The sequence below is a fragment of the Myotis nattereri genome (genome assembly GCF_964212035.1).
Source record: "Myotis nattereri genome assembly, chromosome: 1".
NCBI classification, from domain to species: Eukaryota; Metazoa; Chordata; class Mammalia; order Chiroptera; family Vespertilionidae; genus Myotis; species Myotis nattereri.
Genome location: NC_138075.1, coordinates 208365182 through 208390358, shown reverse-complemented (window position 1 = coordinate 208390358; position 25177 = coordinate 208365182). Strand labels below are relative to the sequence as shown.

The 25177-nt window shown below is 45.5% G+C and overlaps 1 protein-coding gene across 1 annotated transcript in view; it reads left to right on the top strand.

Moving 5' to 3' along the window:
- The first annotated feature begins 678 nt into the window (after positions 1-678).
- Positions 679-25177, top strand: part of PGCKA1 (PDCD10 and GCKIII kinases associated 1) — a 72946-nt gene continuing 48447 nt past the window's right edge. Inside the window, exon 1 of the mRNA XM_081097694.1 lies at positions 679-835. The gene's annotated coding sequence lies outside the window, so the exon portion shown is untranslated. The remainder of the gene's footprint in view (positions 836-25177) is intronic.

Genomic DNA, 25177 nt, shown 5'->3' with positions numbered 1-25177 from the left:
GCTTAAGTAATACTTTGGGTAAAACAATCAGTTCTTCACCCACCTTAGGTTCGCGGATTACAACAAGTACGGGCGTGGAGCTCAGGAGGTGGGACGAAGCGTTGCAGCCGAGGCGCCCGCCCCAGGAGAAGAGAGAGAAGGTAGGGGCGGGGAGCATGATTGCATTGAGGTCCCACTGTGCTCTAGACAGGCGAGCGCCTGCAGCTTGCCCGGGAATTAGCCTGGGAGCAGCTGCGCTGTTACAGCTCAAACCATCCATGTCGCAAAGGCAGGCGGCCGTGCACACGCCAGGTCTAAGCGGCCGATGCCAGAACCGCCGAGGTTACTGAACAACACAGGGGTGAGGGGTGCAGATCTACTTGCCAGGGGTGCAAGGACTTCTCTCCCCACTTCCGTCCCGAATCCTGGGAAGCTCCCCTCTCCCGACAACAGGACAGAAAAAGTTTCCAGCAGGGGCAGGAGGCTGCGTGCAACCCGGTGCGGGTGCTCAGAGGCCGGGCGCCAGGAGTTTTTGCTTCAGTGCGTCCGGGAGGCCTGCGCCGGCTGCGGGAGGGGTCGGAGTTGGAGATCCGGGCCCGAGCGCGCGCCCGGGGTGCAGCCTGGGCACCTCCGGGGGAGCCGCGCGGTGCGGGGCGCGCAGGTAAAGGGTTACACGTGCCGGGGAGGCTCGCCCCGGGCGGCCACGTGATGCGCCGGCCCAATGACCGCGCCGGGGCGGCAGCTGCGAGCACCGCGGGCTCCGGGCGCCGTGGAGCCGCCGGTGTTTCCCGGCGCGGCCGCCCGAGGCCCGCGAAGCCATGGGCGCCGAGTCCCCGCCGCCGCCGCCCGGCCCCAGGTAGGACCGTCTCTGCCCCGCGCGTCCGGCCCGCCGTGGGGAGGACCAGGGCTCCCAGCTGCGGAGCTGGGCTTGGTGGCATCATTTCCCCGACTTCTCTCGCGGGTGATTTTTATTTCTTTATTTCCTTTTGCCCTGTGGTGAGGCGACTCTCAGTTTGATTACTCGGGACAAGTCTCGTAATTCAGCAAAGGCACGGAAAGAGGCAAAATCCAGGACAGGGGGCGGGTGGGGGACTTGTACCAAGTGCCCAAAGGTCAAGACAGTTGGTACAGCTTGGCATCTAGTTGGTGTAGGAAACACTTTTTAAATCCCTAATTAATGAACTTACAGCCGTGCCTGAGAACTTGACTTGGAAAAACTGCAAGAGATTTTCCTTTATTTCTAAGTCCCTCCTCCCCCATTTTTAAGCATCTGAGTCTCTTTTTTTTCCCCCATAAAACGGAAATGGAACGTGACCGCCGCTGTTTCTCCAATGCGCCCTTGGGTCCCAGGATTTGGCCCCTTGGGGTGCCGGCGCCCTGGATGGTGGAGGGAGGGCTGGAGGGGACCCGGGGCGGTGCAAGGTAGGAGCACGTGTTGACCGAGGGCGCCGGCTGCAAAGGGTTAAGCGGTCACGAACTGTTTGCTGACTATGTAATGATTAGGCCAGCTCCTCCTGGTCGCTTACCTGGGTCTCACTGACCTTGGCAGCCCTGGTGAGGTGGAGGTGAGGTGTTCACAAACCACCACTGAAGAATTGTTCCGATGATGTCAGCCGGGGTTTCTTTCTCCAGATCTGTCATTAAACTCCCTTTAGTAACCGGGCACATGTTATTGTCCATTGCTGTGTAGATGTTTGCCCAGCGAATTGAGAGGAAGTCGGTGTTCATGTGGTGGTTCCGAATCCTTACAGATAGATTTTTCTTCCTGTCACTATGAGAGGGAGTCACTGACGTCGCTTCTCAGCATGACTTAGGGATCCAGGGATCCTCCGTGGTTGGAACCAAGCTATGGGCCGGGGGGGGGGGCGGGGGGGGGGTGCGGGGGGGCGTTAATAGCTGGGGGAAAGATGAGAAATATTTGAGAGTTGAATGAGAAATAAATGGAAACTGGCAGCTACTTTTAAAGACAATAGAGTATATATTTGCCACTTATTCCCACATTTATTAGTAAAACTCCAGCTCATACTGTTTTAAGCAGGAGACTAAAAAACAGCAGTGCCTACAGAGCGCCTTAGCAGTCCTGGGGTACATCACTGAAACAGTACTTTGAAGCACTAAAGGTAGAGTTCTTCAGGGGTTATTTGCATGTCTCTGGAGTGTATGGAGTCAGTTATAGGACGCTGCCTTGATCTCAGAGGAGGAATGGACCAGGCACTGATAAAGGAAGGCAGAGTTCATGGTATTTCTCTTTGTCTACTCCCTCTATCCATCCTGCGCCTGCTCGTTCCGCAGCAACTATGTGATAAGTGCCTATCTCATGGCACCTGGCCCCAGGGCCTGGTCCTCTTCAAGGTGGTTCTAGAGATTTAGAGAGACAATGACATGGAAAGATAAATGTGGGGAATCTTAGCTATGTACTAAGAGCTCTTGTGTATATGGACTTTAAAACAGAAAACTCGTGTATCAATGAAATATGTCCATTAACCTAAGAAAAGGAAGGCTTCCCCTGACTTCTCATCTCGTGCCTCTCTGAGCCTGGACACACTACCTACCTGGCTGAGCTCTGGCCAGAGCCCAGCCCCAAGGGCAGATCAGGTACTGCCCTCCTGGCTCTTGGAACGGCCCTGCCCTGGGTGCCCCAGAGCCCATTGACTGGGCTCCTTGGAATGGGCTCCAGTTTCCGAATAATTGACTGCCAGCTCCCCAGTAGCTGGGTTTCTTCCACCTGGAATGTTTCAAATGTTCCCCTCATTTCACAATTTTCCCAGTTACCCTGAACCTTGGGCACTTTTGGGGGAGTCTTGGTTAAATAGTACCTTGGTCCTGCCTTTTTTCCTTCTTCGTTTTTTGGTCTTTAGATGATCTGGTTGCAGATAAAATTTCTAGATATCTAGCTCTGGCCAGTGTTGCTCAGTGGATAGGATGTTGGCCCTCAGACTGAAGAGCCTCGGGTTTAAGTCCCAGTCAAGGGCACGTACCTGGTTGCAGGTTCCATCCCCAGCCCCAGTCAGGGTGGGTGCCAGAGGCAACCAATCGATATATCTCTCTCACATCAATGTTTCTCTCCTCCTCCTTCTCCTCCTCCTCCTCCCTTCCACTTTCTCTAAAAATCAATGGAAAAAATATCCTTGGGTTAGGATTAACAACAAAAAATCTTTTCTTCTAGATATCTATAAAAGAGGAGCTGCCAGGGGAGGGCAAATAGAAGCCTCGCCCATCTGCAGGTCTGATGGGGCAAGCACTTGTAGCCTTTTTTAGTCTGGTTACCACGTGAATGCTACTTAAGAAAACAAAATGAAGTATTTTCTCTATTTGCACCCTGAGTATGTCATAGTCCCACAGAGATTAGAATCTTCAGAAGGACTGTATGTCATCAATATGACCCTTTCCTAACGCATTCTTATACCACACCCATTGGATGCACATGTGACCTGAAGCAGATGCTTAACAGAGCTCGAAATACTGACTCAGTCATTAACGTCTTAGAAAAGACACCCCTCAGCCGCACAGGACAAAAAGAATATCATGTCCCAAATGTCACCCCTAGCAGGAACGCTGTTCTGTTCAGAGTACAGGTGGCTCTAACATTAAGTGAAACCCGGATTTGGCTGTGGAGACAGCACTGGTGTAGACCCAGAGCCACCAGACCCCGGGAGGGGTGCTGGGGACACAGTCCTTGCCTTCAGAGAAGCAAGGAGGATGTGAAGCAGAGATTGTATTTAGAAAGCCTCTGGCTGCAATGAGAAGAATGAAATGGGAAGATACAAGCAAAGCAGTTTCTGTAAAAACCCACATGAGCGAGAAGAGAGAAGTGAATTGATTCAAAAAAATAATTAGTGAGCCCAGACAGCATGGCTCAGTGGTTGAGCGTTGACCCATGAACCAGGAGGTCACGGTTTGATTCCCCATCAGGACACATACCCCGGTTACAGGCTGGATCCCTGGTAGGGGGTGTGCAGTAGGCATCCCATCAATGATTCTCTCTCATTATTGATGTTTCTATCTCTCCTCCCATCCTCAATAAACACATATTTTTAAAAAAGATAATTAGAGGGCCAAAAGTATTTTTTAATATATTTTATTGATTTTTTTACAGAGAGGAAAGGAGAGAGATAGAGAGTTAGAAACATCGATGAGAGAGAAACATCGATCAGCTGCCTCCTGCACACACCCCACTGGGGATGTGCCCGCAACCAAGGAACATGCCCTTGACCAGAATCCAACCTGGGACCCTTGCATCCACAGGCTGACGCTCTATCCACTGAGCCAAACCGGTTAGGGCAAGGGCTAAAAGTATTTAGGATATTAACTCAGAGAAAATGTTAGGTGGCTCCTGTCTCTGAGGTTAATTTACGTATCATATCAGAATACGTTTGTTCCAGGTCGCTAACCATAAAACACGTGTTATTGCAATGCTGTTCTTAATTACTCACGTCACTGTAGGGCCCCATATACGTACTTTGTTTCTATCACAGAAAACAATTTTTGATAAACAGTGAGCCAACCTAGTGCTTCTTTGTGTAGACTTAAAATATACATCTGAAGGCAAAGTTAAGATAAACTGTTGCCCTCATATTTTATAGTGTTCTCTTATTTAGCTTAACTCCTTCTAGGAATAAAAATACCTGACTTCCGATTGTGTAACAGTGGTGGGAATGGGCAGTAGAATAGCCTTTTTTTTTTGTTTTTAAAGTTGGTCACAACATGGCCTGCTGTCCGTGTCAGAGTGTGGACAAGTGGTAGGTGAGAGTCACTGAATGCCTGAGAGAGAGAAGAAAACTCACCTTGGTTATTGACTCGTTACCACATGGATAGCTTTTTAATATAACAGGTATTTGGATATAATTGTAATTCACTTGTTTGTTAGTCCTAGAGTTCATCTCCATCCACACGAGTTTTTAAATTTCTTTTCATCATGGTGTTAAATCTCTACCCATTTGATGACAATTACTAGTAAGTACATATCTTGGGTAATTTATGTGTGAAGCAGGCAGATTGGTTCGTACTTGTTGGCTGTAAAACAGCATCCCTCTTGCCCTGGCTGGTTGCTCAGTGGTTAGAGATTTGGCCCACAAAGGGCCAAAGGGTTGCAGGTTCGATTCCCAGTCAAGGGCACGTACCTCAGTTGCAAGTATACAGTCCCTGGCCCAATCGGGGATCATGTGGAGGCAACCAGTTGCTGTCTCTCTCTCACATTTCTCTTTCTCCTCTTCCCCCTCCTCACCCCTCCCTTCCACTCTCTCTTTGAAGATCAATGGAAAAAATATCCTCAAATGAGGATTAATTAAAACCCCACAGTATCCCTCTTATTTGGTGATCAGAATACACGCCCTCAGTTCTCCAGAATATTTACTACAATCTAGAAATGAATAAGAGCAGTTTACCTGTCCGCTCAAATAGTGAAGAGCCACATACTTTTTTCTCACTAGAACTTACTTGGCATTATTTATCTTTTGATTCCTGATGAGCTTGGCTTTCTGGGTTCCTGGCCCACAGCAAGGAGGCCCACCTTGTAGGGTCAGGATATGACTTTTGTGATAAGTATGAAGTGTAGCCACAACCAGATGCTAATAGCAAAGACAATACAGTGAAGGTTGTCTGTGATTAAATCCTAAGTCCACGAGAAAAGAAAAATTGGGCGCAGAACTATCTGTTAGCAAGGAAATAAGTATTGCATTTGGGGAAAACACACCTTCAATCATTGTTAGAGCCAGAAAAAACACACGGGGGCTCCCAAAGCTTAAATGACATGTCCCAGGTCACAAGACTGCCCATTGGGAAAGCGACTGGGACCAAAATCTAAGACTCCCAATTCCCAGTTCAGTCATCTTCCTACTACTGGCCAAGAAGTGCACATTTCAGTGGTATGGAAAAGTCATTTTCTATTACGTACCTTTTTCTTAAAATGTCAAGCCACCTTTTATGGAGAAATTACTTATATGTTCAGTAGCATTTGTCTATTGCCATGTAACAAACCACTCTAAACCACAATAGCTTAAAACAACCACCATTTATTTTGTTTATGGATCTGTAGTTTGGGCTGGAGAATCTGCTGTCTTTTCCAGACTCCCTTAGGCATGTGGTGTCACCCAGGTGGCTCTGCCTCTGAGGATTGGCTGCCCACTGCTGAGTCAGCGGGGGAGCACCTGGGCCTCATGCCCCCACTACTGGGCAGGCCAAGTGTAGTTGTAAGAGGGCCCGTGGAGTCGGGGAGCTTGGAGGCCTAGCCTGATTCAGATACAAGTTGCTTCTCTTCCAAACTATTTTAAAAGCAAGTCAAGAGAATTGTGCAAATTCAGGAGGGCTGGAGAATTGTGGCCATTTTTGCCATCTACCACATTGGCTGAGCTCTTTATATATAACTTACCTAACTTAATCCTTACATCAACGCTGGAGGTTCGGGCGGAATTCCTATCCTACAGGTGAAGTGGTGAGTGATGGAATCGCATGGTGGTCACCTGGGAACTGGTTAGAAATGCAGAGTCATGAGCCACCTCGGATCTGTTGAGTCAGAATCTGCGCGTTAACAAGATCCCAGGTGATTCTGAGGAGCACTGCACTGAAGGGAGCCTGGGAAAACCATCCTTAGAGAGGCTGGAGAGAGAACATTCCAGGCAGGGAGAAGCAAGAGCATGGCCTGCAGCTGGAGCCTACAGGCACGTGAAGGAATTCCTGGACTGGACGGGAGGAGGTCACATTTCTGCAGAAGAGGGAGGTAGTGTGAGGCTGACAGGATCTCTGATCCTGAGGATGAGTCTACCTTTTAGGAAGCTGGACTGAGGACGGCCTGGAGGGAGCGTGATGAGGTGGTGCTGTCATCCGGGAATGCCATGAGGACGACTCACTAAGGGAGGGGTGGTGAAAAATAAGAGAGCAGTGGTCCAACCTGGGAGGCATTTCAAAGCACATCCCACTGGGCTTGATGCCAAACAGGATTCTAAGGAAAGTAAGAGAGGAAGCGAAGGTGGCTTCGGACTGCCAAGTTCTGAATTGTTTCCCGGCCTTTGGGTTGGGATGTTATCTTTGCATACATTTCTTTGCTACTGAAAAAGAAGATATTTTTTTGGTGATAATGGTGGTTTTGCCAAGAGTCCTAAATTTGTATGCCCATGTAAATGTCCCATACATAGTGAGAGAATTTGGGAGGCGGGCAATTAGTTATAGTGAAACAGCTCTTTGTAGAGTTCTTCTACAAAGACCCTTATTAGACCCTCCCAGCTGCAGTGGGGACATCTGTGTAGGTAGGATGATTATGCCCCATTCACAGGTAAGGACACAGATTTAGCGATGTCACTCAGTCAGGACTCGAACCCAGGCCTACTGACTCCAAGCCCAGTGTTCTGTCTGTGCCCTGAAACATGCTGCAGGCTGTATATCTGGTCTTTGGAGGAAATTTTCAATCTGATCAGTTTGGGGCCTGGTTTTGTCTTTCATACGCACTGTGCCAACTCAGAGAGGTGCTTGAAAATTTATATGGTTGAAAGTTGATTTTAAAGTGACTATTTCATAGACATTTGAAAACACCTCATAAAAACTGGTTTCTTTCATCACCTGGTTTCCTACTTTTTAAAATTTCCATACATTGACCCCAGTGGCAACAAATTGCACTTTATATTTCAAAGGATGTGAGCTACTTTGCAGCCTTTTCCTTTGATTCTTTGAGTGATAAAAAGATTATGATTATTTCCAAATGCATTTTTAAGCTTGTTCTTAAGCAACTAAGCTTAGGCTTAAAAAAAAAAAAAAAAAGTATAACTTACCATCGATTACAGAATCATGACCCCCAAAGGGGTCGAAACACCTGGTTGTATGGAAGCTGAGGCCTAGAGAGAAGGAGTTCAAGGGTACCCCACAAGCTGGAAGCAAAACTGGAGCTGGACCCCTTGTTTCTAACCCTGAGCCCTGTACGTGGGACGAAGTGCATTTACTGCTGCAGTGCTTGCCGAAGAGAATCATAAACCAGAAATAGCTGGCAAGACAGTGAAGATGTAGTGTACAAAGTACAATTTCTCTGCATTCTCTTTTAAACTTGACATGACAGGCTTTATGATTCTCATTGGGATTTGGTTTTGGTGAGGGAGGCCAGGTGTTCTAGGTGTGGATGTAATAAAGGCTCCAGAAATACACTGCAACCCAGGCCGAGGCCCAGCCTCAGAAGCCGGCTGCTGGGGGCAAGCCCCCCCCCTCCCCCCGCCCCCAGCACCCCCAGCGCCCGCGGTGCAAGCAGTTCCTATTATGGATGCGGCACTTTCTGAAGCTGAAGCGCCCGGCTAAGTTGTGGCCCTGGCGAGGTGAGCATGAGCAGGCAAACCGAGGAAGGTAGAGAAGTCGCAGCCCGCTGGTGGGGAGAAAGCTGGAGGCCTGTTTTTTTTAAATACTCAGCCTGAATTCAAAGATGTAATGAGGCAAAGGAGTGTGACTTCTGAACCATAGCAGCAATAAAGCTAAAGTGACTTCAGAGGAAGTAAAATCTCTGAAATCGCAATCCTTGAGAGACCGTTGTCCTGTAAGACCTAATTAGACAAACAAAAGGCAAGACAAGCCAACAAATAAAAACTCAAGAATGTGCCGTCCTAGCACTTCACGGGGCCCCTGATGGCAGGTGTGACTGGGTGGGGCTCACGCACACGCCCGTAAGTCAGAAACCATCTGAGTCACCCTCCGACACAGGTGACAGCATCATATGCATGTGTGGTCCCATTAAATCTCTGCTCCCCGGTGGCTGCAGGTCGCTCCTGGGAGCCCTTTAAACAGAAACTGGGGCGGGAGTTGTCCCTCCTTCCCTCACTAGCCACGTGGGCCACTGCGCTTCTGGAGTGAGTCAGGGAGCCTGGAATGAGGGCTGGACGCTGATCGGCTGTGAGTCCTGACGCTGCCACGTGCTGGGGGGCCTCGGGAGGACTGTCCCGTCACCCCCTGGGTTTTCGTTTCCTTCTCTGTAAAACGGGGGCGCTACCCGCCCCCCCCCCAAAGCCTGCATCTGCACTTGGTAACTGTTTAATAAATCGCATTCTCCGCCTCCGTGGCCTTCGTTTTTTCGGATGTAAAATGACGGGTTTGGACCAGGTGGTTGTAAATGCTTCCTGCGCCTCACGCGTGTAAAGAATTTGGGGTGAAATGTAGTAACAGTTCCGTGTTTGCATCTGTGGCGAGCAGGGCGGTGCCAGGGAGTTAGTTTTGAGGAAACAAAGGTGGAGCCATCTGAGAATGCAGGACTTCTTGTCATGCTGAAGCGATCATGCGGTGAGTGTGCGGACGAAAGGAAGCCATAAAATATGGAGAAATGAGAGATGAGGGAGGTGACATTTTCCCGGTCCTCATTTCCATGAAGGATTTTCAGAATAAGTGGCATTTACCATATTTAAAAGGGAGGGCCATCGCCTTGCCTGTGGTCTTTTATATAGTCTTCATCCTTCCCTTTGTACATTTAGTTGGAATATATATATATATGTGTTTTCACTGTGGAGGGCCCACACCACTTAGTGACATAAAAGGGTTTTGTGTGTGTGTGTGTGTGTGTGTGTGTGTGTGTGTGTGTGTTCCTGTTAGTGCTGGAAAGGCTAAAATCTAAAGGATCTTCTGTTGAACAGATGAGGCTGTGCCAGGTGGTAGGGATACAAAGGTGAGCAACAGGGACCTGGACACAGTCTGGACACAGGCTCCTAGGTGTGGAGGCATCAGCCATACAGACCTGTCACCGGCTTCCTGCAGGGACCGCGGGGGGAGTCCTGGGCCTGTGAGGGTGGAGCGGGAGTTGGGACCTGGTCTGCAAAGCAGGAAGGGTTTCCTCGAGGAGGGACAGACGAGAAGGGGCCGCAGGGGTGGGGGTGTGGACAGCCGGCTCACACCCCCAGTTGGCACTGTCCCTGGTAATGTCTGGAGTACCTGGCAAGGGAGACAAGATGGTAGGTGGAAGCGAGATTATACAGGCCTTTGTCGGCCGTGTGCTATCATCTGACCTCAACCAGTCTGGCCCTTCTTATTTATCTAGAGGTGTTTTGTTTGTTTGTTTGTTTTTTGGGGGGTGGATGTTGAAACCTCCAATATTTAGACGTGGGTGAGGATAAAGGTCTCCTTCCTCACAGCCTCACCCTTGGTCCAAAAGCAAATCTCAGGCTCAACTCAGCCCCACATGCCAACCTTGATTAAGAGCAGGAACGAAGACAGCCATGCATCCTGTTGTGTAGTTGTGTAGGCGTGGTGACGTGCCTCTTTCTGCCCTTTTTGTTTCTCCAGCTCTATAGTTCATGGATAGTTCATTCGTTAGAGGCAGCGTGACACTTCAGAGGCAGGAAACAGCAAGAAACACCTGAGCTCCCACCGGACAAGGCATTTTTTAGCCACAATCATTGGGAACTGTTGTGACCACCGGTTCCTGGATTGCCACCATCCACAACATGATACAGGAGTGGGAACACCTCTCCACCATTTCAAGTGGGAACGCCTCTCCACCATTTCTAGCCCATCCACACATACAGAACTGACTTCAAGGGAAAATAACTTCTAATATCCATTTGCTAGTTCATAAAGTCATTTGCATTGTTGAGAGATAAAAGAAGCCAACATAACTGTAGATACCACCTCTGGACTGAAGCCCTCTGATAATAAAATTCTTACTAATCATCTCTGAAGTGTATATTCCTGATTAGGGCAACTAATTTAATCTCTGTCCTAGGGTACAGATTAAAATCACACCCATAAACCTCAGGCTATCTGTGCTGACATATCTCAAAGTGAATTTCAGGTAATACAGTCATTATAAGGCAATGGTCTTTATCTTAAGAACAGTGAGAAGCTATTGAAGGTTCTAAACTGGAAAGTAACAAGATTTGCATCTCTGGCTGCAGTTTGGGAAACCGAAAGCTAAACTTGGGGGAAGAGGAAACCAATTAAGAAGAAGCTGTTGTGTGGATGGTACTAACTCTCCACTTGAATAAAATGGAGGTAATCAGATGGAGAGAAGTAGATTGGTTCCTGAGATGCTAGATGAAATGACTGGGACCTGGCGATGGTTCAGAAGTGGGAAGTGAGGGAGAAGGTGTCCACACTGAGTTTAGGACAGGGGACACAAGGAATTTTGTTGCAGTGTTTATGATCAAAAAGAAAATATTCATATGCTGTCAACATACAATAGTTAAGTGAAGTACAATTTGTGGATATAATGCAATGCTCTGCCCTGATGAAAGAAAACAAGATGTATGTGGGATGACGTGGTGGAAGGATGTCAAGGATATAATCTTAAATTTAAAAAAAATTGTTGACGAAGCATGCACTTAGTGCTTCATTGTAATACAAATAATAATGATTTCAGTTACTACTTAACTTAGCCATTGTAATGATTAGACTTAGTACTTATAAGTGAATTATCTGGAACAAAAAATTCCTGCCAGTGATTATCTGTGAGGCAGAGATTATCAGGGACATTTTCAATGTTCATTTGACACGTCTGTACTCTGCATTTATTTTGCAACTGAGAAATCAGACTTTGCAGAACATGAGCAAACGACACTACTTTCATCATGAAAACTCCTGATCGTTCTATCCCACAGTGATTTCTCCCTCTTCTGAACACACAGACCACATTCATTCCAGAGTGTTGGATCAGAAAGGGGTCAGTCAGCCCTGGCTGGGTAGCTCAGTTGGTTAGAGCGTCATCCCAAATGGGTTCAATGCCTGGTCGGGGCACATACAAAAAGCAACCAATGAATGCAAAAATAAGTTGGACAACAAATCAATCTCTCTCTCTCTCTCAAATCAATCAATAAATAAAAAATTTTAAGGTGGTCAGTTAGTTCAACATCTCCACTTCACATCCAAGGAAACTGGGCCAGAGAGGTTAATGTCTTGGCCCTAGTCACATGACCCTAAATTAATAGCAGGGCCAAGATGAGAAATCAGGGACATGCTAACTCTTAATCTGGGATCCTTCCTGCTACAAGAAGCTAAGTCTTGCCTAACACTCACTGTACCTGTGAATAACTTGGCTTTTATTGGACTGTGAAGTGAATAAGTCCGTCTTTCTCCTTCAATAAATTAGGTGCTCAGACTGAGACAGGCGGTGTCCAGTATCGTGTTCAACACGCTGTAAACTCGCATTAAAGGGATCAGCAGGCTTGACTTGGTCTTCAGGTCCCAGACGCTAAAGGGACATTCAGGGAGGAGGAGGACTCCCACACTTGGGTGGCCCTCACACAGCTTCCTCCCCCACGCCCATCCCCACGTACAGAAACACACACACTTATAAGGGTAAATTAGGGCACCCAGCACTGGGCTGCCTTGCCTAACTGGTTATGCTGGGGAAATGAACTTTGGGGTTAAGGGAGGGTCAGTGAGGACCCTTTTCACCAGAGCAATATGCCAATCTCCTAAACTTCCTAAAGGAAATGGTTTGCTGTTCAAGGATTCTTTTAATTGGTTGATAATCTCAGTGACTTCGCCCAGCTGTCTTCAGAAAGCTCACTTCCTAAGCCTCTCAGAGGCCCCTTTCACAGAGTGTGTTTCAGGGACTGTTCCTTTTACAGAATCACAGCCACCCCTGGCCTGAGTGTGGGCCCCCAGCAGGGTTTCAGCTTGTCCATCCACATGCACGGCGGTAGCCCAGCGAATCAGGCACTTCTGCGTCAGAATTCAGGGACAGAAACAAGTGTAGAGAACTGTAGTACTGTCCTTAGACCAGGCGTTACCCAGGGAGTTACATGCCCCAGTCTGGGGTGGGATGTGTGTGTGGCTCTCCTGTGCATGGTGCCTGATGCTATTCTCCTTCTCCCCTGAAGCTAATGGGATGCTATTGTCTATACTGTGCTACACCTGACATCTGGTGTTTATCACCTAAATGGGCCGCGGTCTTTTTGAAACTGTTCTGCTCCTATTTTGCAAATTTGGTGAGTTGTTTCCAGTGTTTTATTAATGTATTTCAACTCAGCATTTTCCATATCTTAAAACATTTCCATTTTTTAAATTACCATCTGTTTTATTTTTTAGACCCTATGCGCGCATGCGCGCGCGCGCACACACACACACACACACACACACACACACACACACTCACATGCATGTTTATATAAAGTTTAGTTTTAAACTCAAACTAGTTTCTCTTTTTCCTGTTGCTAATCATGTGTGTGTGTCTACAATGCTTTAAGTATTTATGTTCTCCACATAATGCATTTATACATTTTATCTTAAAAGTTGGGAAAAACAGTAGTAGTTAAGTACCACAACTGTGGTATGCTTCTAACTTATAAGAAAGCTAGTATGTTGATGTGATGCAAAGAAAAACATAAACTTAAAGTACTAGTAATTACTTTCCCTTCGGTCAGCAATATGTCTGCCTTTTAGGAAGCTCACATTATGCTTTCCACACGTGCAGAAGCTTAGCTTCTGGAACCCTAGCCTCCCACAGAGGCTGAGCGTGTGGTGAGGGGAGAATGCACGCCCTTCCATGGGGGAATACCTGGTGGACTTCTGTTCCAAATGGAAAAGGAAGGAATGTGAGAGAGTCACAACTCAGCAGATCTTAGAGTCAGAAACATCCCTAGATGAGAGGACGGGTGAGCCCTGGCAGAGTTAGAGAGTTGGTATGATATCCTTCTAGCCTAGATCGGGGCCCTGTGTGTGCGCCTTCCAAAATACCTGGGAAAGGTTATGTTTCTCATTATGCTTTTCAGCTATGGCCAGCCTGAGCAATAATCTATCTGGCTCATCGTGATCTTGGCATGAGATACAGTTACCAACTTTTCTACTAAAATACAAAACATATTAAATGAACAACAGGATAGATTGAAGTTGGTCTGCTCTGAAAACTCAAGGATTGATGTTTCCCATAACTAGCCCAAATTAATGTTTTTATGCCAACACTGTGACACTTGGGGAGATATAGATTATATGCCTCAACAATGGGACATTTTGATTGTTAATGGGGATTATTATAGCCTCTATTGGAAATTAAGATTTCCATGAAAGAATTAGAATGTAAGGGTCTGTAGGTGTAATTGAGAGCTAGACAAGGTGGATTCAATGGTGTCTCCTAATATCCACAATTAACAAACATTTGAGTATCTTCTATCCATTTTTTTTTACTTGATAAAGTAAACAAATGTAAGAAAAAAATTAATTACCTCAAAATCAAAAGAGCAGAAATGTTTTCCTGCTAGAACTTCTCAGTTGGGACCACTGGAGGAATATTTATTTCTGTTGAAAGTATAGGGAAACCGAAGCAGAAACGGATTCTGTGTCTTTAAATTTGAAGATATTTTACAATTGCCCTTGAAGTTTCTATTTTCATTTGTTTGCTTTGGGTGGGACATGGAAAAATATTTGCCTACTGTATGTTACTGATCTGCATGCGTGTGTTCATGAATTTCCTTCCCTGGGAAAGGTGGTGGGCAGTTCATTGGTGAGGTCTGTTCGTTCTCAATGTTTGCACAGGCATGAATTTCTGTACTAAAAATTGGTAAGTTTATTTAGTGCCTGAGAGTCAGATCTAAGAGATGTCTCTGAGATATTCAAAAGGATGAAACTTGAGGAATTAAACATTGGGTTTTCTAGTTATATATGATTACCAAAGCTACCCTAGTTATATAATCAGTGTTTTTTTTTTTTTCATTATAAATCAGTTTTTCACAAAGTACTGATGAAGTCTAATTGTTTGGGAAATCTTAATTTGCTTGCTTAAATCGCTTTTTAAAATATTTTGGTAATACCTTTAAATTATATTCAGTAGCTTGGTGGCAAGGTTTTTTATTTTTTTTCCTTAGGGGAATTAAAATTCCAGTAGTGCAGAAATTCTTATTCACTCACCAAATATGCATTGAGCATTTCTCATTTGCCTGACCTATAGAGTAAGTATAAGTCACCTCATCTTTTCACAAATGCAAAACTTTAATTTGTAAATGAAAGTCTTGAATACTATTCTCCCACACCATGCTCTTGGAATATACATTCATTTATCATATTTATTGAGCTAGGCATTGAGCTTGTGCTGACTGGGATACAGAAGTAAACAAAAAAGCCCCTGTTCTCATGTGGCTTGTAGTCTCTACCAGGAAAAGGAACATTTAATAATCACAAAAATAAAAATAGAATTTCACATTGTGGTGCCACAAAGGGAAGGTAAAAGGGGTGTATAACAGCCTTTATGGGAACTGATTTAGATGGGAAGGGGAGCGAGGTCAGGGAAGGCTTTTCAGAGAAAGTGACTGTGCTCAAAGCAGAAGAATGAGAGAAAGTTAGCCAGGGATAGAGGTAGGAGAGATTGGGGTGGTTTTGTTTTTTTGTGTGTTTTGTGGGTGTTTTTTTTTCAGGGGGAAGGGGGTTTATGGTGTGTGTGTGTGTGGATGTGGATGTGTGTGTGTGTGTGGATGTGTGTGTGTGTGGATGTGTGTGTGTGTGTGTGGATGTGTGTGTGTGTGTGTGTATGTGTGTGTGGATGTGTGTATGTGGATGTGTGTGTGTGTGGATGTGGATGTGTGTGTGTTTGTGTGTGTGGATGTGTGTGTGTGTGTGTGTGTGTGTGTGTGTGTGTGGATGTGTGTATTTTAAAGGGGGTAGGGAGCATGGTTCAGGAGGCCAGGAAACCCAGTTTCTGGCTTGAGATGCTAGTGACTGCTCCTGAGCCTGTCTTCACCCCTGTCCCATTTTCTTCAACTGACTTGAAAAGAAACCTCTAGGAGTTCTTCTCTGCTCTGTGATTCTTACGAACTGTGACCCCACCACAAGCTGTGATGGCTCCCTTTGGGCCATTTCTGAAGCGTCCCAGCCCAGATTCTGTGTGTTCCCAGAGACTGTATGCTGAGTTCCTGCCTGGCTGACCCTGGTTAGGCCAGATTCAGGCAGTTGGTTAGGCCGAGTTACCTCAACTTCCTGCTCCGCCTACATCCACATAGTTATCTACCCCTCTATCAACCCTTTCCTCATTCTCTCCATTCTCGGAGGATAAGGTGTGCCTTTTCCTCTTCAAGGTCAACACAAGGACTAGCCCCTATCCTCTGGCACGTTGCTTCACCAATTAATCCCTCTGTCCTGACTTCCAGTTCTTAGCTCCCTCTTCTTCCCCACAGGAGAGTGTGTAAACTCTCCTCAGTAAACACACTCACAAAAATTTTATTACATAAAATACAGAACAAATATCTCTTTCTTTGAGCCTCATTTCTCTGCTTTCTCTCTCTCTCTCTCTCTCTCTCTCTCTCTCTCTCTCTCTCTCTCTCTCTCTCTCTTTCCCTTTCACTGTTTCCCTTATTAAAATATTAAGGTAAATTTAAAAGTCTTGAGAATTCTTGAGTCAGTGATACCTTTACATAAAATTGCCAATTTCTCACTTCCTGTTGACTCCTAATATGTAAGTTTTCTACCCACATCATGACATGAAAATGTCACTGATGAAATTTGAATCTTACCTTAAATTTATGACCATTAAATCTCATAGTCGTATCTCATCCTCTTACCTTATAAACTTCCCTGCTACATTTCAAACTACTGACATCGCCGAAGCCTTCCTTTTTGAAATGCTCTTTCCTGGGGCTTCTATTATTTCTCACTCCAGCCCCTATTGGTCTGCCACCTAGCATCAGGTCTGAGGCAGAAGGAGATGGGGAAGCTGAATCCAATCCCAGGTCCTCCTGAGTTATGGTTCTCTCACTGGGGGAGTTATGGTTCTGTCCTTTCCGGGTGAACAAAGAATTCAGAGCAGGGATTAAAAGGTGGCTGGAGTCATTGATTCAGGTCGTTTGGCAAGGCAGCCTCTGTGGGAGGTGGAGAATCAGAGAGGACTTGAGAATTAGGTAACTAGTAATTTGAATCTTGGGGACAGAGGTGAGAAGAGGGAACCCTTTGTCAAGTTTGGATTCCATGTTAAAGCAGATTTCTTACAAGATAGTGTGTTAACCCTGGAAGGTTTAGAATTAAGCATAAATACAATGCCCTAAAGAAAACCCAAAGTATTTCTGTTGGAAATGTCTCCATTTGATCATTTAATATGCACAGTATTCACAGTTTTTAAGAAAATCTGTTAATTGACATGATTGAGCCTGTGAGTCCACTTTAAAATATGTCATTAGGTGATTGATTTAGACTTTGGAGCTTTAAATTGAAACTTTTGAGATAATTTTGCTATGTTTTATACTGGACTAAAACATTTAAGAGAACTGAAGATTCACCTTATTTGTGAGTTTGATTTATTTGTTTTATAAAATGACAAATACTGGGGAAGGGTTTGTTTATTAGCCAGAAAACTGAACTATTTAAAGAGAAGATCAAATATATTACATTTTGTAAGTTTAAAATGTGTTTTACTTTAATTAACCAAGTTGAAAAATCACTTAAAAGGATTGACAAAGTTTAGAGAATTTTAGATAGAATATAAGATTTGTAGTTGATCCCAACTCAAGAGAAAACTACATTTTTGGACTGTAGTTTAATTTACTGAGTAAATTAAATATTAATCAAGAACCAAAATAGCCATATATAATACCTTTTGGGGCCCTGGGGGTACCCAGAAACCCCTGTCACCACCTTTGCTCCCAAACATTGGTGCCTCTGGCTCCTCCTTCACCCTCAGTTCATCCCATTCCCTGGCTCCCTGGCCAGCCTCTGGCCCCCTGGCCCCCTGGCCAGTGTCTGGCAGTGTCACACTGTGTGCACGCTCACATGACACTGCATGCAGCTCACATGACACCGCATGTATACCTCCAGCCCTGCTCTCCTGACACAGCTGCAGATCCTTTGGAAACAGCTGCCTGCAGGGCAGATCCCCTTGCATCTCGCCTGCCGCCTCTACACATAACCCATCTGGAACCAAATTCATCGCTGCCCTCCCCCACCCCTCCCCGCCCCTAGTTTTCCTCTCCCTCCTGTTACTGACATCATCTAGATTTCCTTGCCCTCAGGGGCCAGGACTGTGGCTTATGCATCTTTTGACTCCTCAGTGCCCACTACCTGACAACAGTAGGCACTGAAAATCTCAATCAGTGAGTACAAAGGCCAATAAAATACAAGATGGCAGGAATACATGTTTTTGGATGAGCTGAAGGGAAAGGCCCATATCATGTTGGGATTGGATAACACCTCCTTGTCAGCAGAGCAGGAATAGCTGACATTTATTGAGCACCTACTATGCGCCCGGCATTCAAAGTGATCTATATACATTGTTAAAGGAGTGGGGCCCGAGAGGTGAAGCCAGCTCTTCACCGTGACGGAGCTAGTGCCAGAACCGGGACCCAGTCCAGGTTGTGTGGCTCCAGAGCCCGCCCTCTTAGTGAGCAGACTGCCTTGTCAGTGTTGCCCACCGCAGCTCAGAGTAGCTGCCTTCACATGGGGCTAGGTTTCCTCTGACTGACTTCTACACAGTGGCATTCCTGACGTGACTATGAAAACTGAGTGAAACTTAGGAACTCAGAAATTAGTGATGAACAGCCCTGGCCGGTGTGTTCAGTGGTTAGAGTGTCGGCCCACTCACCAAAGGATCTCCTGTTCGATTCCCCGGTCAAGGGCACGGAGCTGGGCCACAGGTTCCATCCCTCGGGCCTGGTAAGGACGTGTGTGAGGCAATCAATGGATGTGTCTCTCTCATTTATGTTTCTCTCTCCCTCTCTTTCTTCTCCTCCTCCTCCCAACCTCCCTTCCACTCTCTCTAAAAAAAAAAATTAATGGAAAAAATATCCTCAGGTGAGGATGAAAAAACAAAAACAAAATAAATTGATAAACATTTGGTAGATTTTTTTTTTTCCATTTCCTTATACACTGAGTGGCCAGATAATTATGACCGACGGGCCAGATTATTCTGATCACCCCATCAGTACTTCGTTGACACTTCCAAAAATACTGAATATTGAAAACTTCCTAAGCAAATACTCTCAAGGTTTTATTATTATTATTATTTGCATAATACTCTCAAGGTTTTATTATTATTATTATTATTATTATTTGCATAACTAATTCACTTCATTGGACTGAAGTGAATTATGATGGGGTGGTCATAATAATCGGCCACTCAGTGTAAAAGAACTCACTCCACCCTTTAGACAAATCAGAATACCAAGCTTAATGATTTCAAAGGTCAGTGCCGTCACTTATTGAAGATGCATCAGCACAGTTTTCCCTGCTCGACCCACGACTTGTTGAGGAAAATCCTCTCAACCTTCCCATGCACTGCCAGGCCCAGCGGGTGAGTCCCAGTCAAACTGGGCACAGAGCGGTGGGCTTAGAGGAAGTGCAGTCACAGAAGCGCCTCTTAATAAAATTGAGAAATCTTCCTCCTTACATTTCCTCCTTCCCGCTCCCTTATACAGTTCATAGAAACAATGCTCCTTTTTTCCACTGAGCACCTCAGCCCTAGTGCTAAATTATAAGAGTGGTAAAACTGGAAATGCTATCTTATCCTCGTCCACCCCACCCACAGCCCCGCCCCACCCTCAGCCCCACCCCTCACCCCCGTGGAGGATAAACCCTTTAAACAAGTACAGATTCAGATGAGATCCTTTTCTCAAATAAACTGTTTTACAGTACACAGCTTTGGAGACTATATTTCTCATTTCCAACTTAACTCTGTCCCGTCACCAAAAGAGAATGCTGCTTTTCTTTAAGATTCTTAAAGTTGGGGGAACTTGTATGTAGTTTCTCTTCAGGAAATGATATATAAAAATATAACAACAACAAAATAAAAAAATAAAAACACCTTTGAGTGGCGAGCACCCAATGCAATAGATAGATGATGTGTTACAGAATTGTACACCTGAAACTTATATAATGTCACTAACCAATGTCATGCCAGGAAATTTAATTAAAAAATGAAGATATTCTAATAATGGAAGTATCCTAAAAATATATTTAGTCTACCTTTAGCAATGCTTATAAATTGCTTAGAAGATCAATTTTTTGATGGAGTCACATATACAAGGCTGAAAATTGGGAAGAGCCTGGATTAAGATACAATGCTTAGATACACAATGCCACCGAATTTCTAGAAAGAGGTTGTAGTGAACAGGACCTTTTTACTAACAGTTTAATTTCCAGAATTGCTTGTGGTTGTGGCCAAAACTCAAAATAATGTTTATTGCAAAGTAATGTTTCCTCAACTACAAGGAGTAAAAGAAGGCACCATTTTATATAAAGTGGAAAATAATCACAAAACTGAAGTGACCTATCTGGCCGCACTCAGAGAATGTCGTAATTCAGGAGGAACTGGCCTCCTTCTCTCAGGTGCTCGGACCAAAAGGTAAAGGCAAACAGCACATGTTTCAACGCTACTTATCACCACACCCTGAGGACAATGAACGCTCTCACTTTCCAGGTGGGTGATAAAGACAATAATTTACCCAAAGTGATGTGGGACTGCTTACTCTCCGGTGTGCCTTTAAATTGATCTGTGGCCACAGAAATCACTTCTCTGTTCTTTAATCTCTCAACAGACACCGTGTTATCTGTTGATATAATCGAAAGGCACATCCCTTCAGCATCTTACTCGTCATTACTAGATGCTTTCATTTCAGAAAGTGCAGTTACTTCATTACCTAAGCTGACCCTGGTGAGTTTACGTGTGCACTCAGCAGCCACTGATCAGGAGCTGAATCTCAGCTCCAGAGCCTCCTAACCTCTGTGAACCTGCATTACTTTGCAAAATTGGGATAATAATTGTGCTGACACATAGGTGGGATTGTTGCTGCCCGAGAAGCTAGGTATCAGATCAGTGCATGCATGTGAAGAAATTGTGTATGTTTACCTGTAGGGCTTCTGTAAGCAGAGAATTCTTAAAGACTTACCACTTCATGATAGCCACCTGTGAGAAGGGTTATAATTTAAAAGATGGGTAATAACAAGTGGTGGCAAAGATGTAGACAAGTTGAAACCTTGTACACTGCTGCTAGGAATGTAAAATGGTGCATCCACTTTGGAAAATAGTCTGGAAGTTTCTTAAAAGGTTAAAACATAGAATTTGCTGTGCTACTCAGCAATTCCACTCGTAGAAAAGTTCCACTCCAAGGAAAGTGAAATCATGTTCACACAAAAACTTGTACATGAATGTTCATAGCAGCATGTGAAAACAGCTCAAATGTGCGTTGACTGATGAATGGACCAGTAAAATGTGATACAGACTGTTATATGGCCATAGAAAGGGAATGGTACCTGGCACAACATGGATGCACCTTGGAAACACCATTGCTAAGTGAAAGAAGCCAGGTAGGAAAGGCCACCTATTGTACAATTGCATTGATATGAAGGGCCCAGAACAGACAAATGCGAAGACAGAAAGAAGGCTGGGGATTGTTCAGAGTTGAGGACGATGGGGAATCTGGAATTTGTGGCTGAAGGGTACAGGATTTCTTGTGGGGATTATGCATGTGTTCTGAAATTGATCGTGGCAGTGGTTGCACAGCTCTGTGAATATATTAAACATCATTGACTTGTACACTTTAACACGTTAAGTGCCCAGTCAGTCACCGGTGACTGACACTATACTTTCCATCCAGAAGACAAAACAGACTGGGCTCTTAACATGTTAAATGGGTGAATGGTAAGATATGTGAATTAATATCCTATATAATAAAACCCTAATATGCAAATTGACCAAACAGCAGAAACACTGGTCCCTGGGAATCACACTGTCCCAGGGCAGGTCTCAGTGTGGGGCTTACTTACCACGTCAGTTGAATAGAGTAGCCTATTCTTTGTTAGGGGGAAAAATGGATTAATTGTTTGGCTTTAGTCCATCAAACTAAGGCTGGCTCTTAAAGGGACACATACATTCTCTAGCTTCGGATTGTCCTTCCCAGTAAAGATCTAAAATCACTATAAATATTATTCCAATAAAGAGACCTCTTGCACTTTTCTTTGTTCACAATAGAAATGCTTATTTATAATTCACTTTATAAAATTGTTTTCCTGAATTGGTCTCTTTGTACAAGGAAATGAGTTGATAACAAGATGTGCTACTTTCTACAGGGAATCCATTTCTGTGAAGAAACATAACTAGAAACAATCTCATCCTCTGAACTCTCTCAGCTTTCTGTTCCCCCTCAGAACACTTATCTATTTTTTAAAAATATATTTTTATTGATTTCAGGGAGAGAGGGAGAGGGATAGAGGGATAGAAGCATAGATGAAAGAGAAACATCATCAGTTGACTGCCTCCTGCACAACCCCCACCTGGAATTGAGCCTGCAATCTGGCATGTGCCCCAACCAGGACCTCCTGGTTCAGGGGCAACGCTCAGCCACTGAGCCACACTGGCCGTGCTATCTATTCTTTTTTTATTGCTGGTTATTCTTTCATGTGAAAGTGTTATTTTCCCAAATGGCTATAAATTTTTAAGTATGCCCCATAAACATCTTTTTATCTCCCACAGCACCTTATTTGAAATCGAACCCTAGATAGTTTGTGATTAATTATTTGCCAGGAAGCATGGTTAGTCCTCCTGAAGTACCAGCATTTGTGATGTAATTCCGTGGCCTTGTATCTGAAGGCACGATCAGAATTACTGCCCACAGACTGCTGGGGCCACCATAACAAAGCGCCAGGCTGTGTGGCTTAGGCAGCAGAAATGTCTTTTCCCTCAGTTCCAGAGGCTAGAAGTCCGAGACCCCGGTGTCAGCAGGATTGGTTTCTCCTGAGGCCTCTCTCCATGGCCTACATGTAGCCACCCTCTTGCTGACCCTTCCCGTGGTCATCCCTCCGTCTGAGTGTCACCTGTGTGTCCTGGTCACCTCTCTAACAGGGACACCAGTCCCATTGGATTAGCCCCTCCACCCCCAAGGGCCTCATTTTACCTAACCACCTCTTTAAACGTTCTCTCTCCAAATCCAGTCCCATTCTGAGGCACTGAGGGTTACAGCTTCAATAGGTGAATTTCAGAGGGACACCGTTCAGCCCAGAACAACCTCAGAAGCATCAACTCTCTCCTACAGCTGGTGCCACCATTGAGCATCCACACCCTCTACCGCACCCAGGGCCGAGTGGTCCTTTGTCCTGAGGAATCATCCTGAAATGTCTCCATCGTCGTGCGCTCCATGGCGAAGTCCGAGTGCCCACCGTGGAAAGATCTGTGTCGCTTACTCAGATTTTCTATTAGTAACCCCATCACATGCCAGCAAAGGATAAGAAAAGTGCAGCAATCAGTATTCCTCTAATCAACCCCTACCCAGATATCAACGATAGAGATGCTGGTGGAGGAGAGACCATGTATCTGGGTTTTCCTCCTAACCAGGTGAGAACAGCATTTCACCTAAGCCCAGGTACTCTGCCTGCTGGCATCCCTGGTCCAGCCTCCATGTAGCCAGGGCCTTCTATCGGGAGGGGAGTGGTGGGCAAGCAGTTGGTGAGATCGCTGGGAACTGACGTTTAAATCCTTATTTCAGTCTTTTCTGTTCCTTGTCCTGGGGAAACAGCTACGATTACTTTCTGTGTTCTCCAGCAAAAGCACCTTCAGTCTTCCTAGTGTTTCTAGTTTCAGCCAAGCTTTTAAATGTCACCACATCATCTTTATTGGAATTTTTTAAGTCTCAAGTGAATCACAGACCAATAAAAATTCCTGCTTATTTGCTGATGACATGCAATGTATGTGAAGGAGGGAGCCAGGAGTTCTTTATTTCCTCAATCCTATTAAGTCTCAAAGTCAGTCTGCTGCTCTTTGGAACCTGGATACCATTGATTGAGTGACTCCCCCAACGTATGCAGAGACCATGTGTCTGGGTTTTTCTTTTAATCAGGCGAGACCAGCCTTTCTCCTCGAAGCAGCAGAGCGCCTGAGCCCAGGGGAACACTGGTCTGCTTGGTTTGCACATCAGTCCGCCCCTTCCCAAGAAGAGACTGTTTGAACGGGCTTTCCCAAAAAAGCACTCTTCTCTCCCATATACCAGCAAGGGGAAGAAATAGAAAGAACTGAACAGACCTCCCTGGACTTGTTCTGTCACTGGAAAAGGCCGGGCCTGGAGAGGGTCTGCCTCGGGCTAGCCCGTAGCATACGGGTTCTTGACTTTGTGCAGGAAAGATTTCACAATACCGATCCCGGTGATTTTGACAGTATGTTTACTGAAGTTGGAAGGAAAAGGAAGGGCTTAGGATAGAAGCAGCAGGCAGTGAGCCAGGGTGAAGCTGCTGTTAGCTCACTGAAAAGTCAGAGAAATAGGGTCCCAGGGGTTAACCAGGGATGAGCTGCCACTGCCCATTGCTCCTCTGGTTGCAAGTCTCTTGGGGACCCTTGGATTTGAGGAGAGAAGAGTAAAGATGCAGGCCTGAGAGGGAAGAAGGGCGTGGATGTGCTCCAAAGAGAGCCAGGCTGGGTCTTTGTCTCAGGGTTCTTACCTGTTTTCTAACAGCAGGAATTTCAGGGGAGGTGTTAGGGACGGATCTCAATAGACGATGCATCAGCTTTATGCTAACTTGGCACAATGAGATTTATTCCCCTGACTTCATCCATCATTGGGTGTGATTGGCACAAATGGCACTCATTGGATTTCTGTTATCTATCTCCCTGAGTAGGGTGGCATAAGCTATGATTCTGTGGTTGAGGAGAAGTGTAAACCAATTACTCTTACATGCCCTTGGTTAGGGGCGATGGGATTTTACGATTTATTAGGTGGCTATAAACGGCTTGGCCGTTTAACTATCTGTCTCGGTTTCCCTACGCCGCTTGTCCTGGCTTACTAGCCTGCTTCAGTTCAACATGGGGCGACTATAACCAATTCGTGCTGATACATTTCCCCTGGCCACAGCCAGGACTATCGGGCGCTGTTTCATGACTTAGGTTCAGATTATGGCCTCTGTTCCTACCATTCATTCCGCAGAATAAAGTAGATCTGAGACTCATCGTCTTTGTTTGGAGCTGGCCTGGCTTTTCCTTTTCCCAGTAGGTATTTACTGAGCTCGTGCGTCCTTTCTAGTGCGGCCACAGCTGCCCCAGTGCCCCCGAGATCTCGTTCGTCCAAATCCAGCTTCTGCCACGCTAGTGCTTTGGCATTCCGTCCGGCGAAGGTGCAGTTCCGAACCTCTGACTCCTGGTTTTAGGTGAAGATAATTTACCTGCTCTTCTCTTGTCACATGTGTGGCCCTGCAGGTATCAGGAGTCGAGGCCCAGGCAGCCTGGTAATTACATTGTTTATTTACTAGTTTCACACAAAACCAGACCAACCCCAGGCACGCCACCCAGCAGCCTTAAGGGGAATAGATTCCCAAAAGCTTCACTGAAACCACTCATTTGTTGACACTCGAGGAC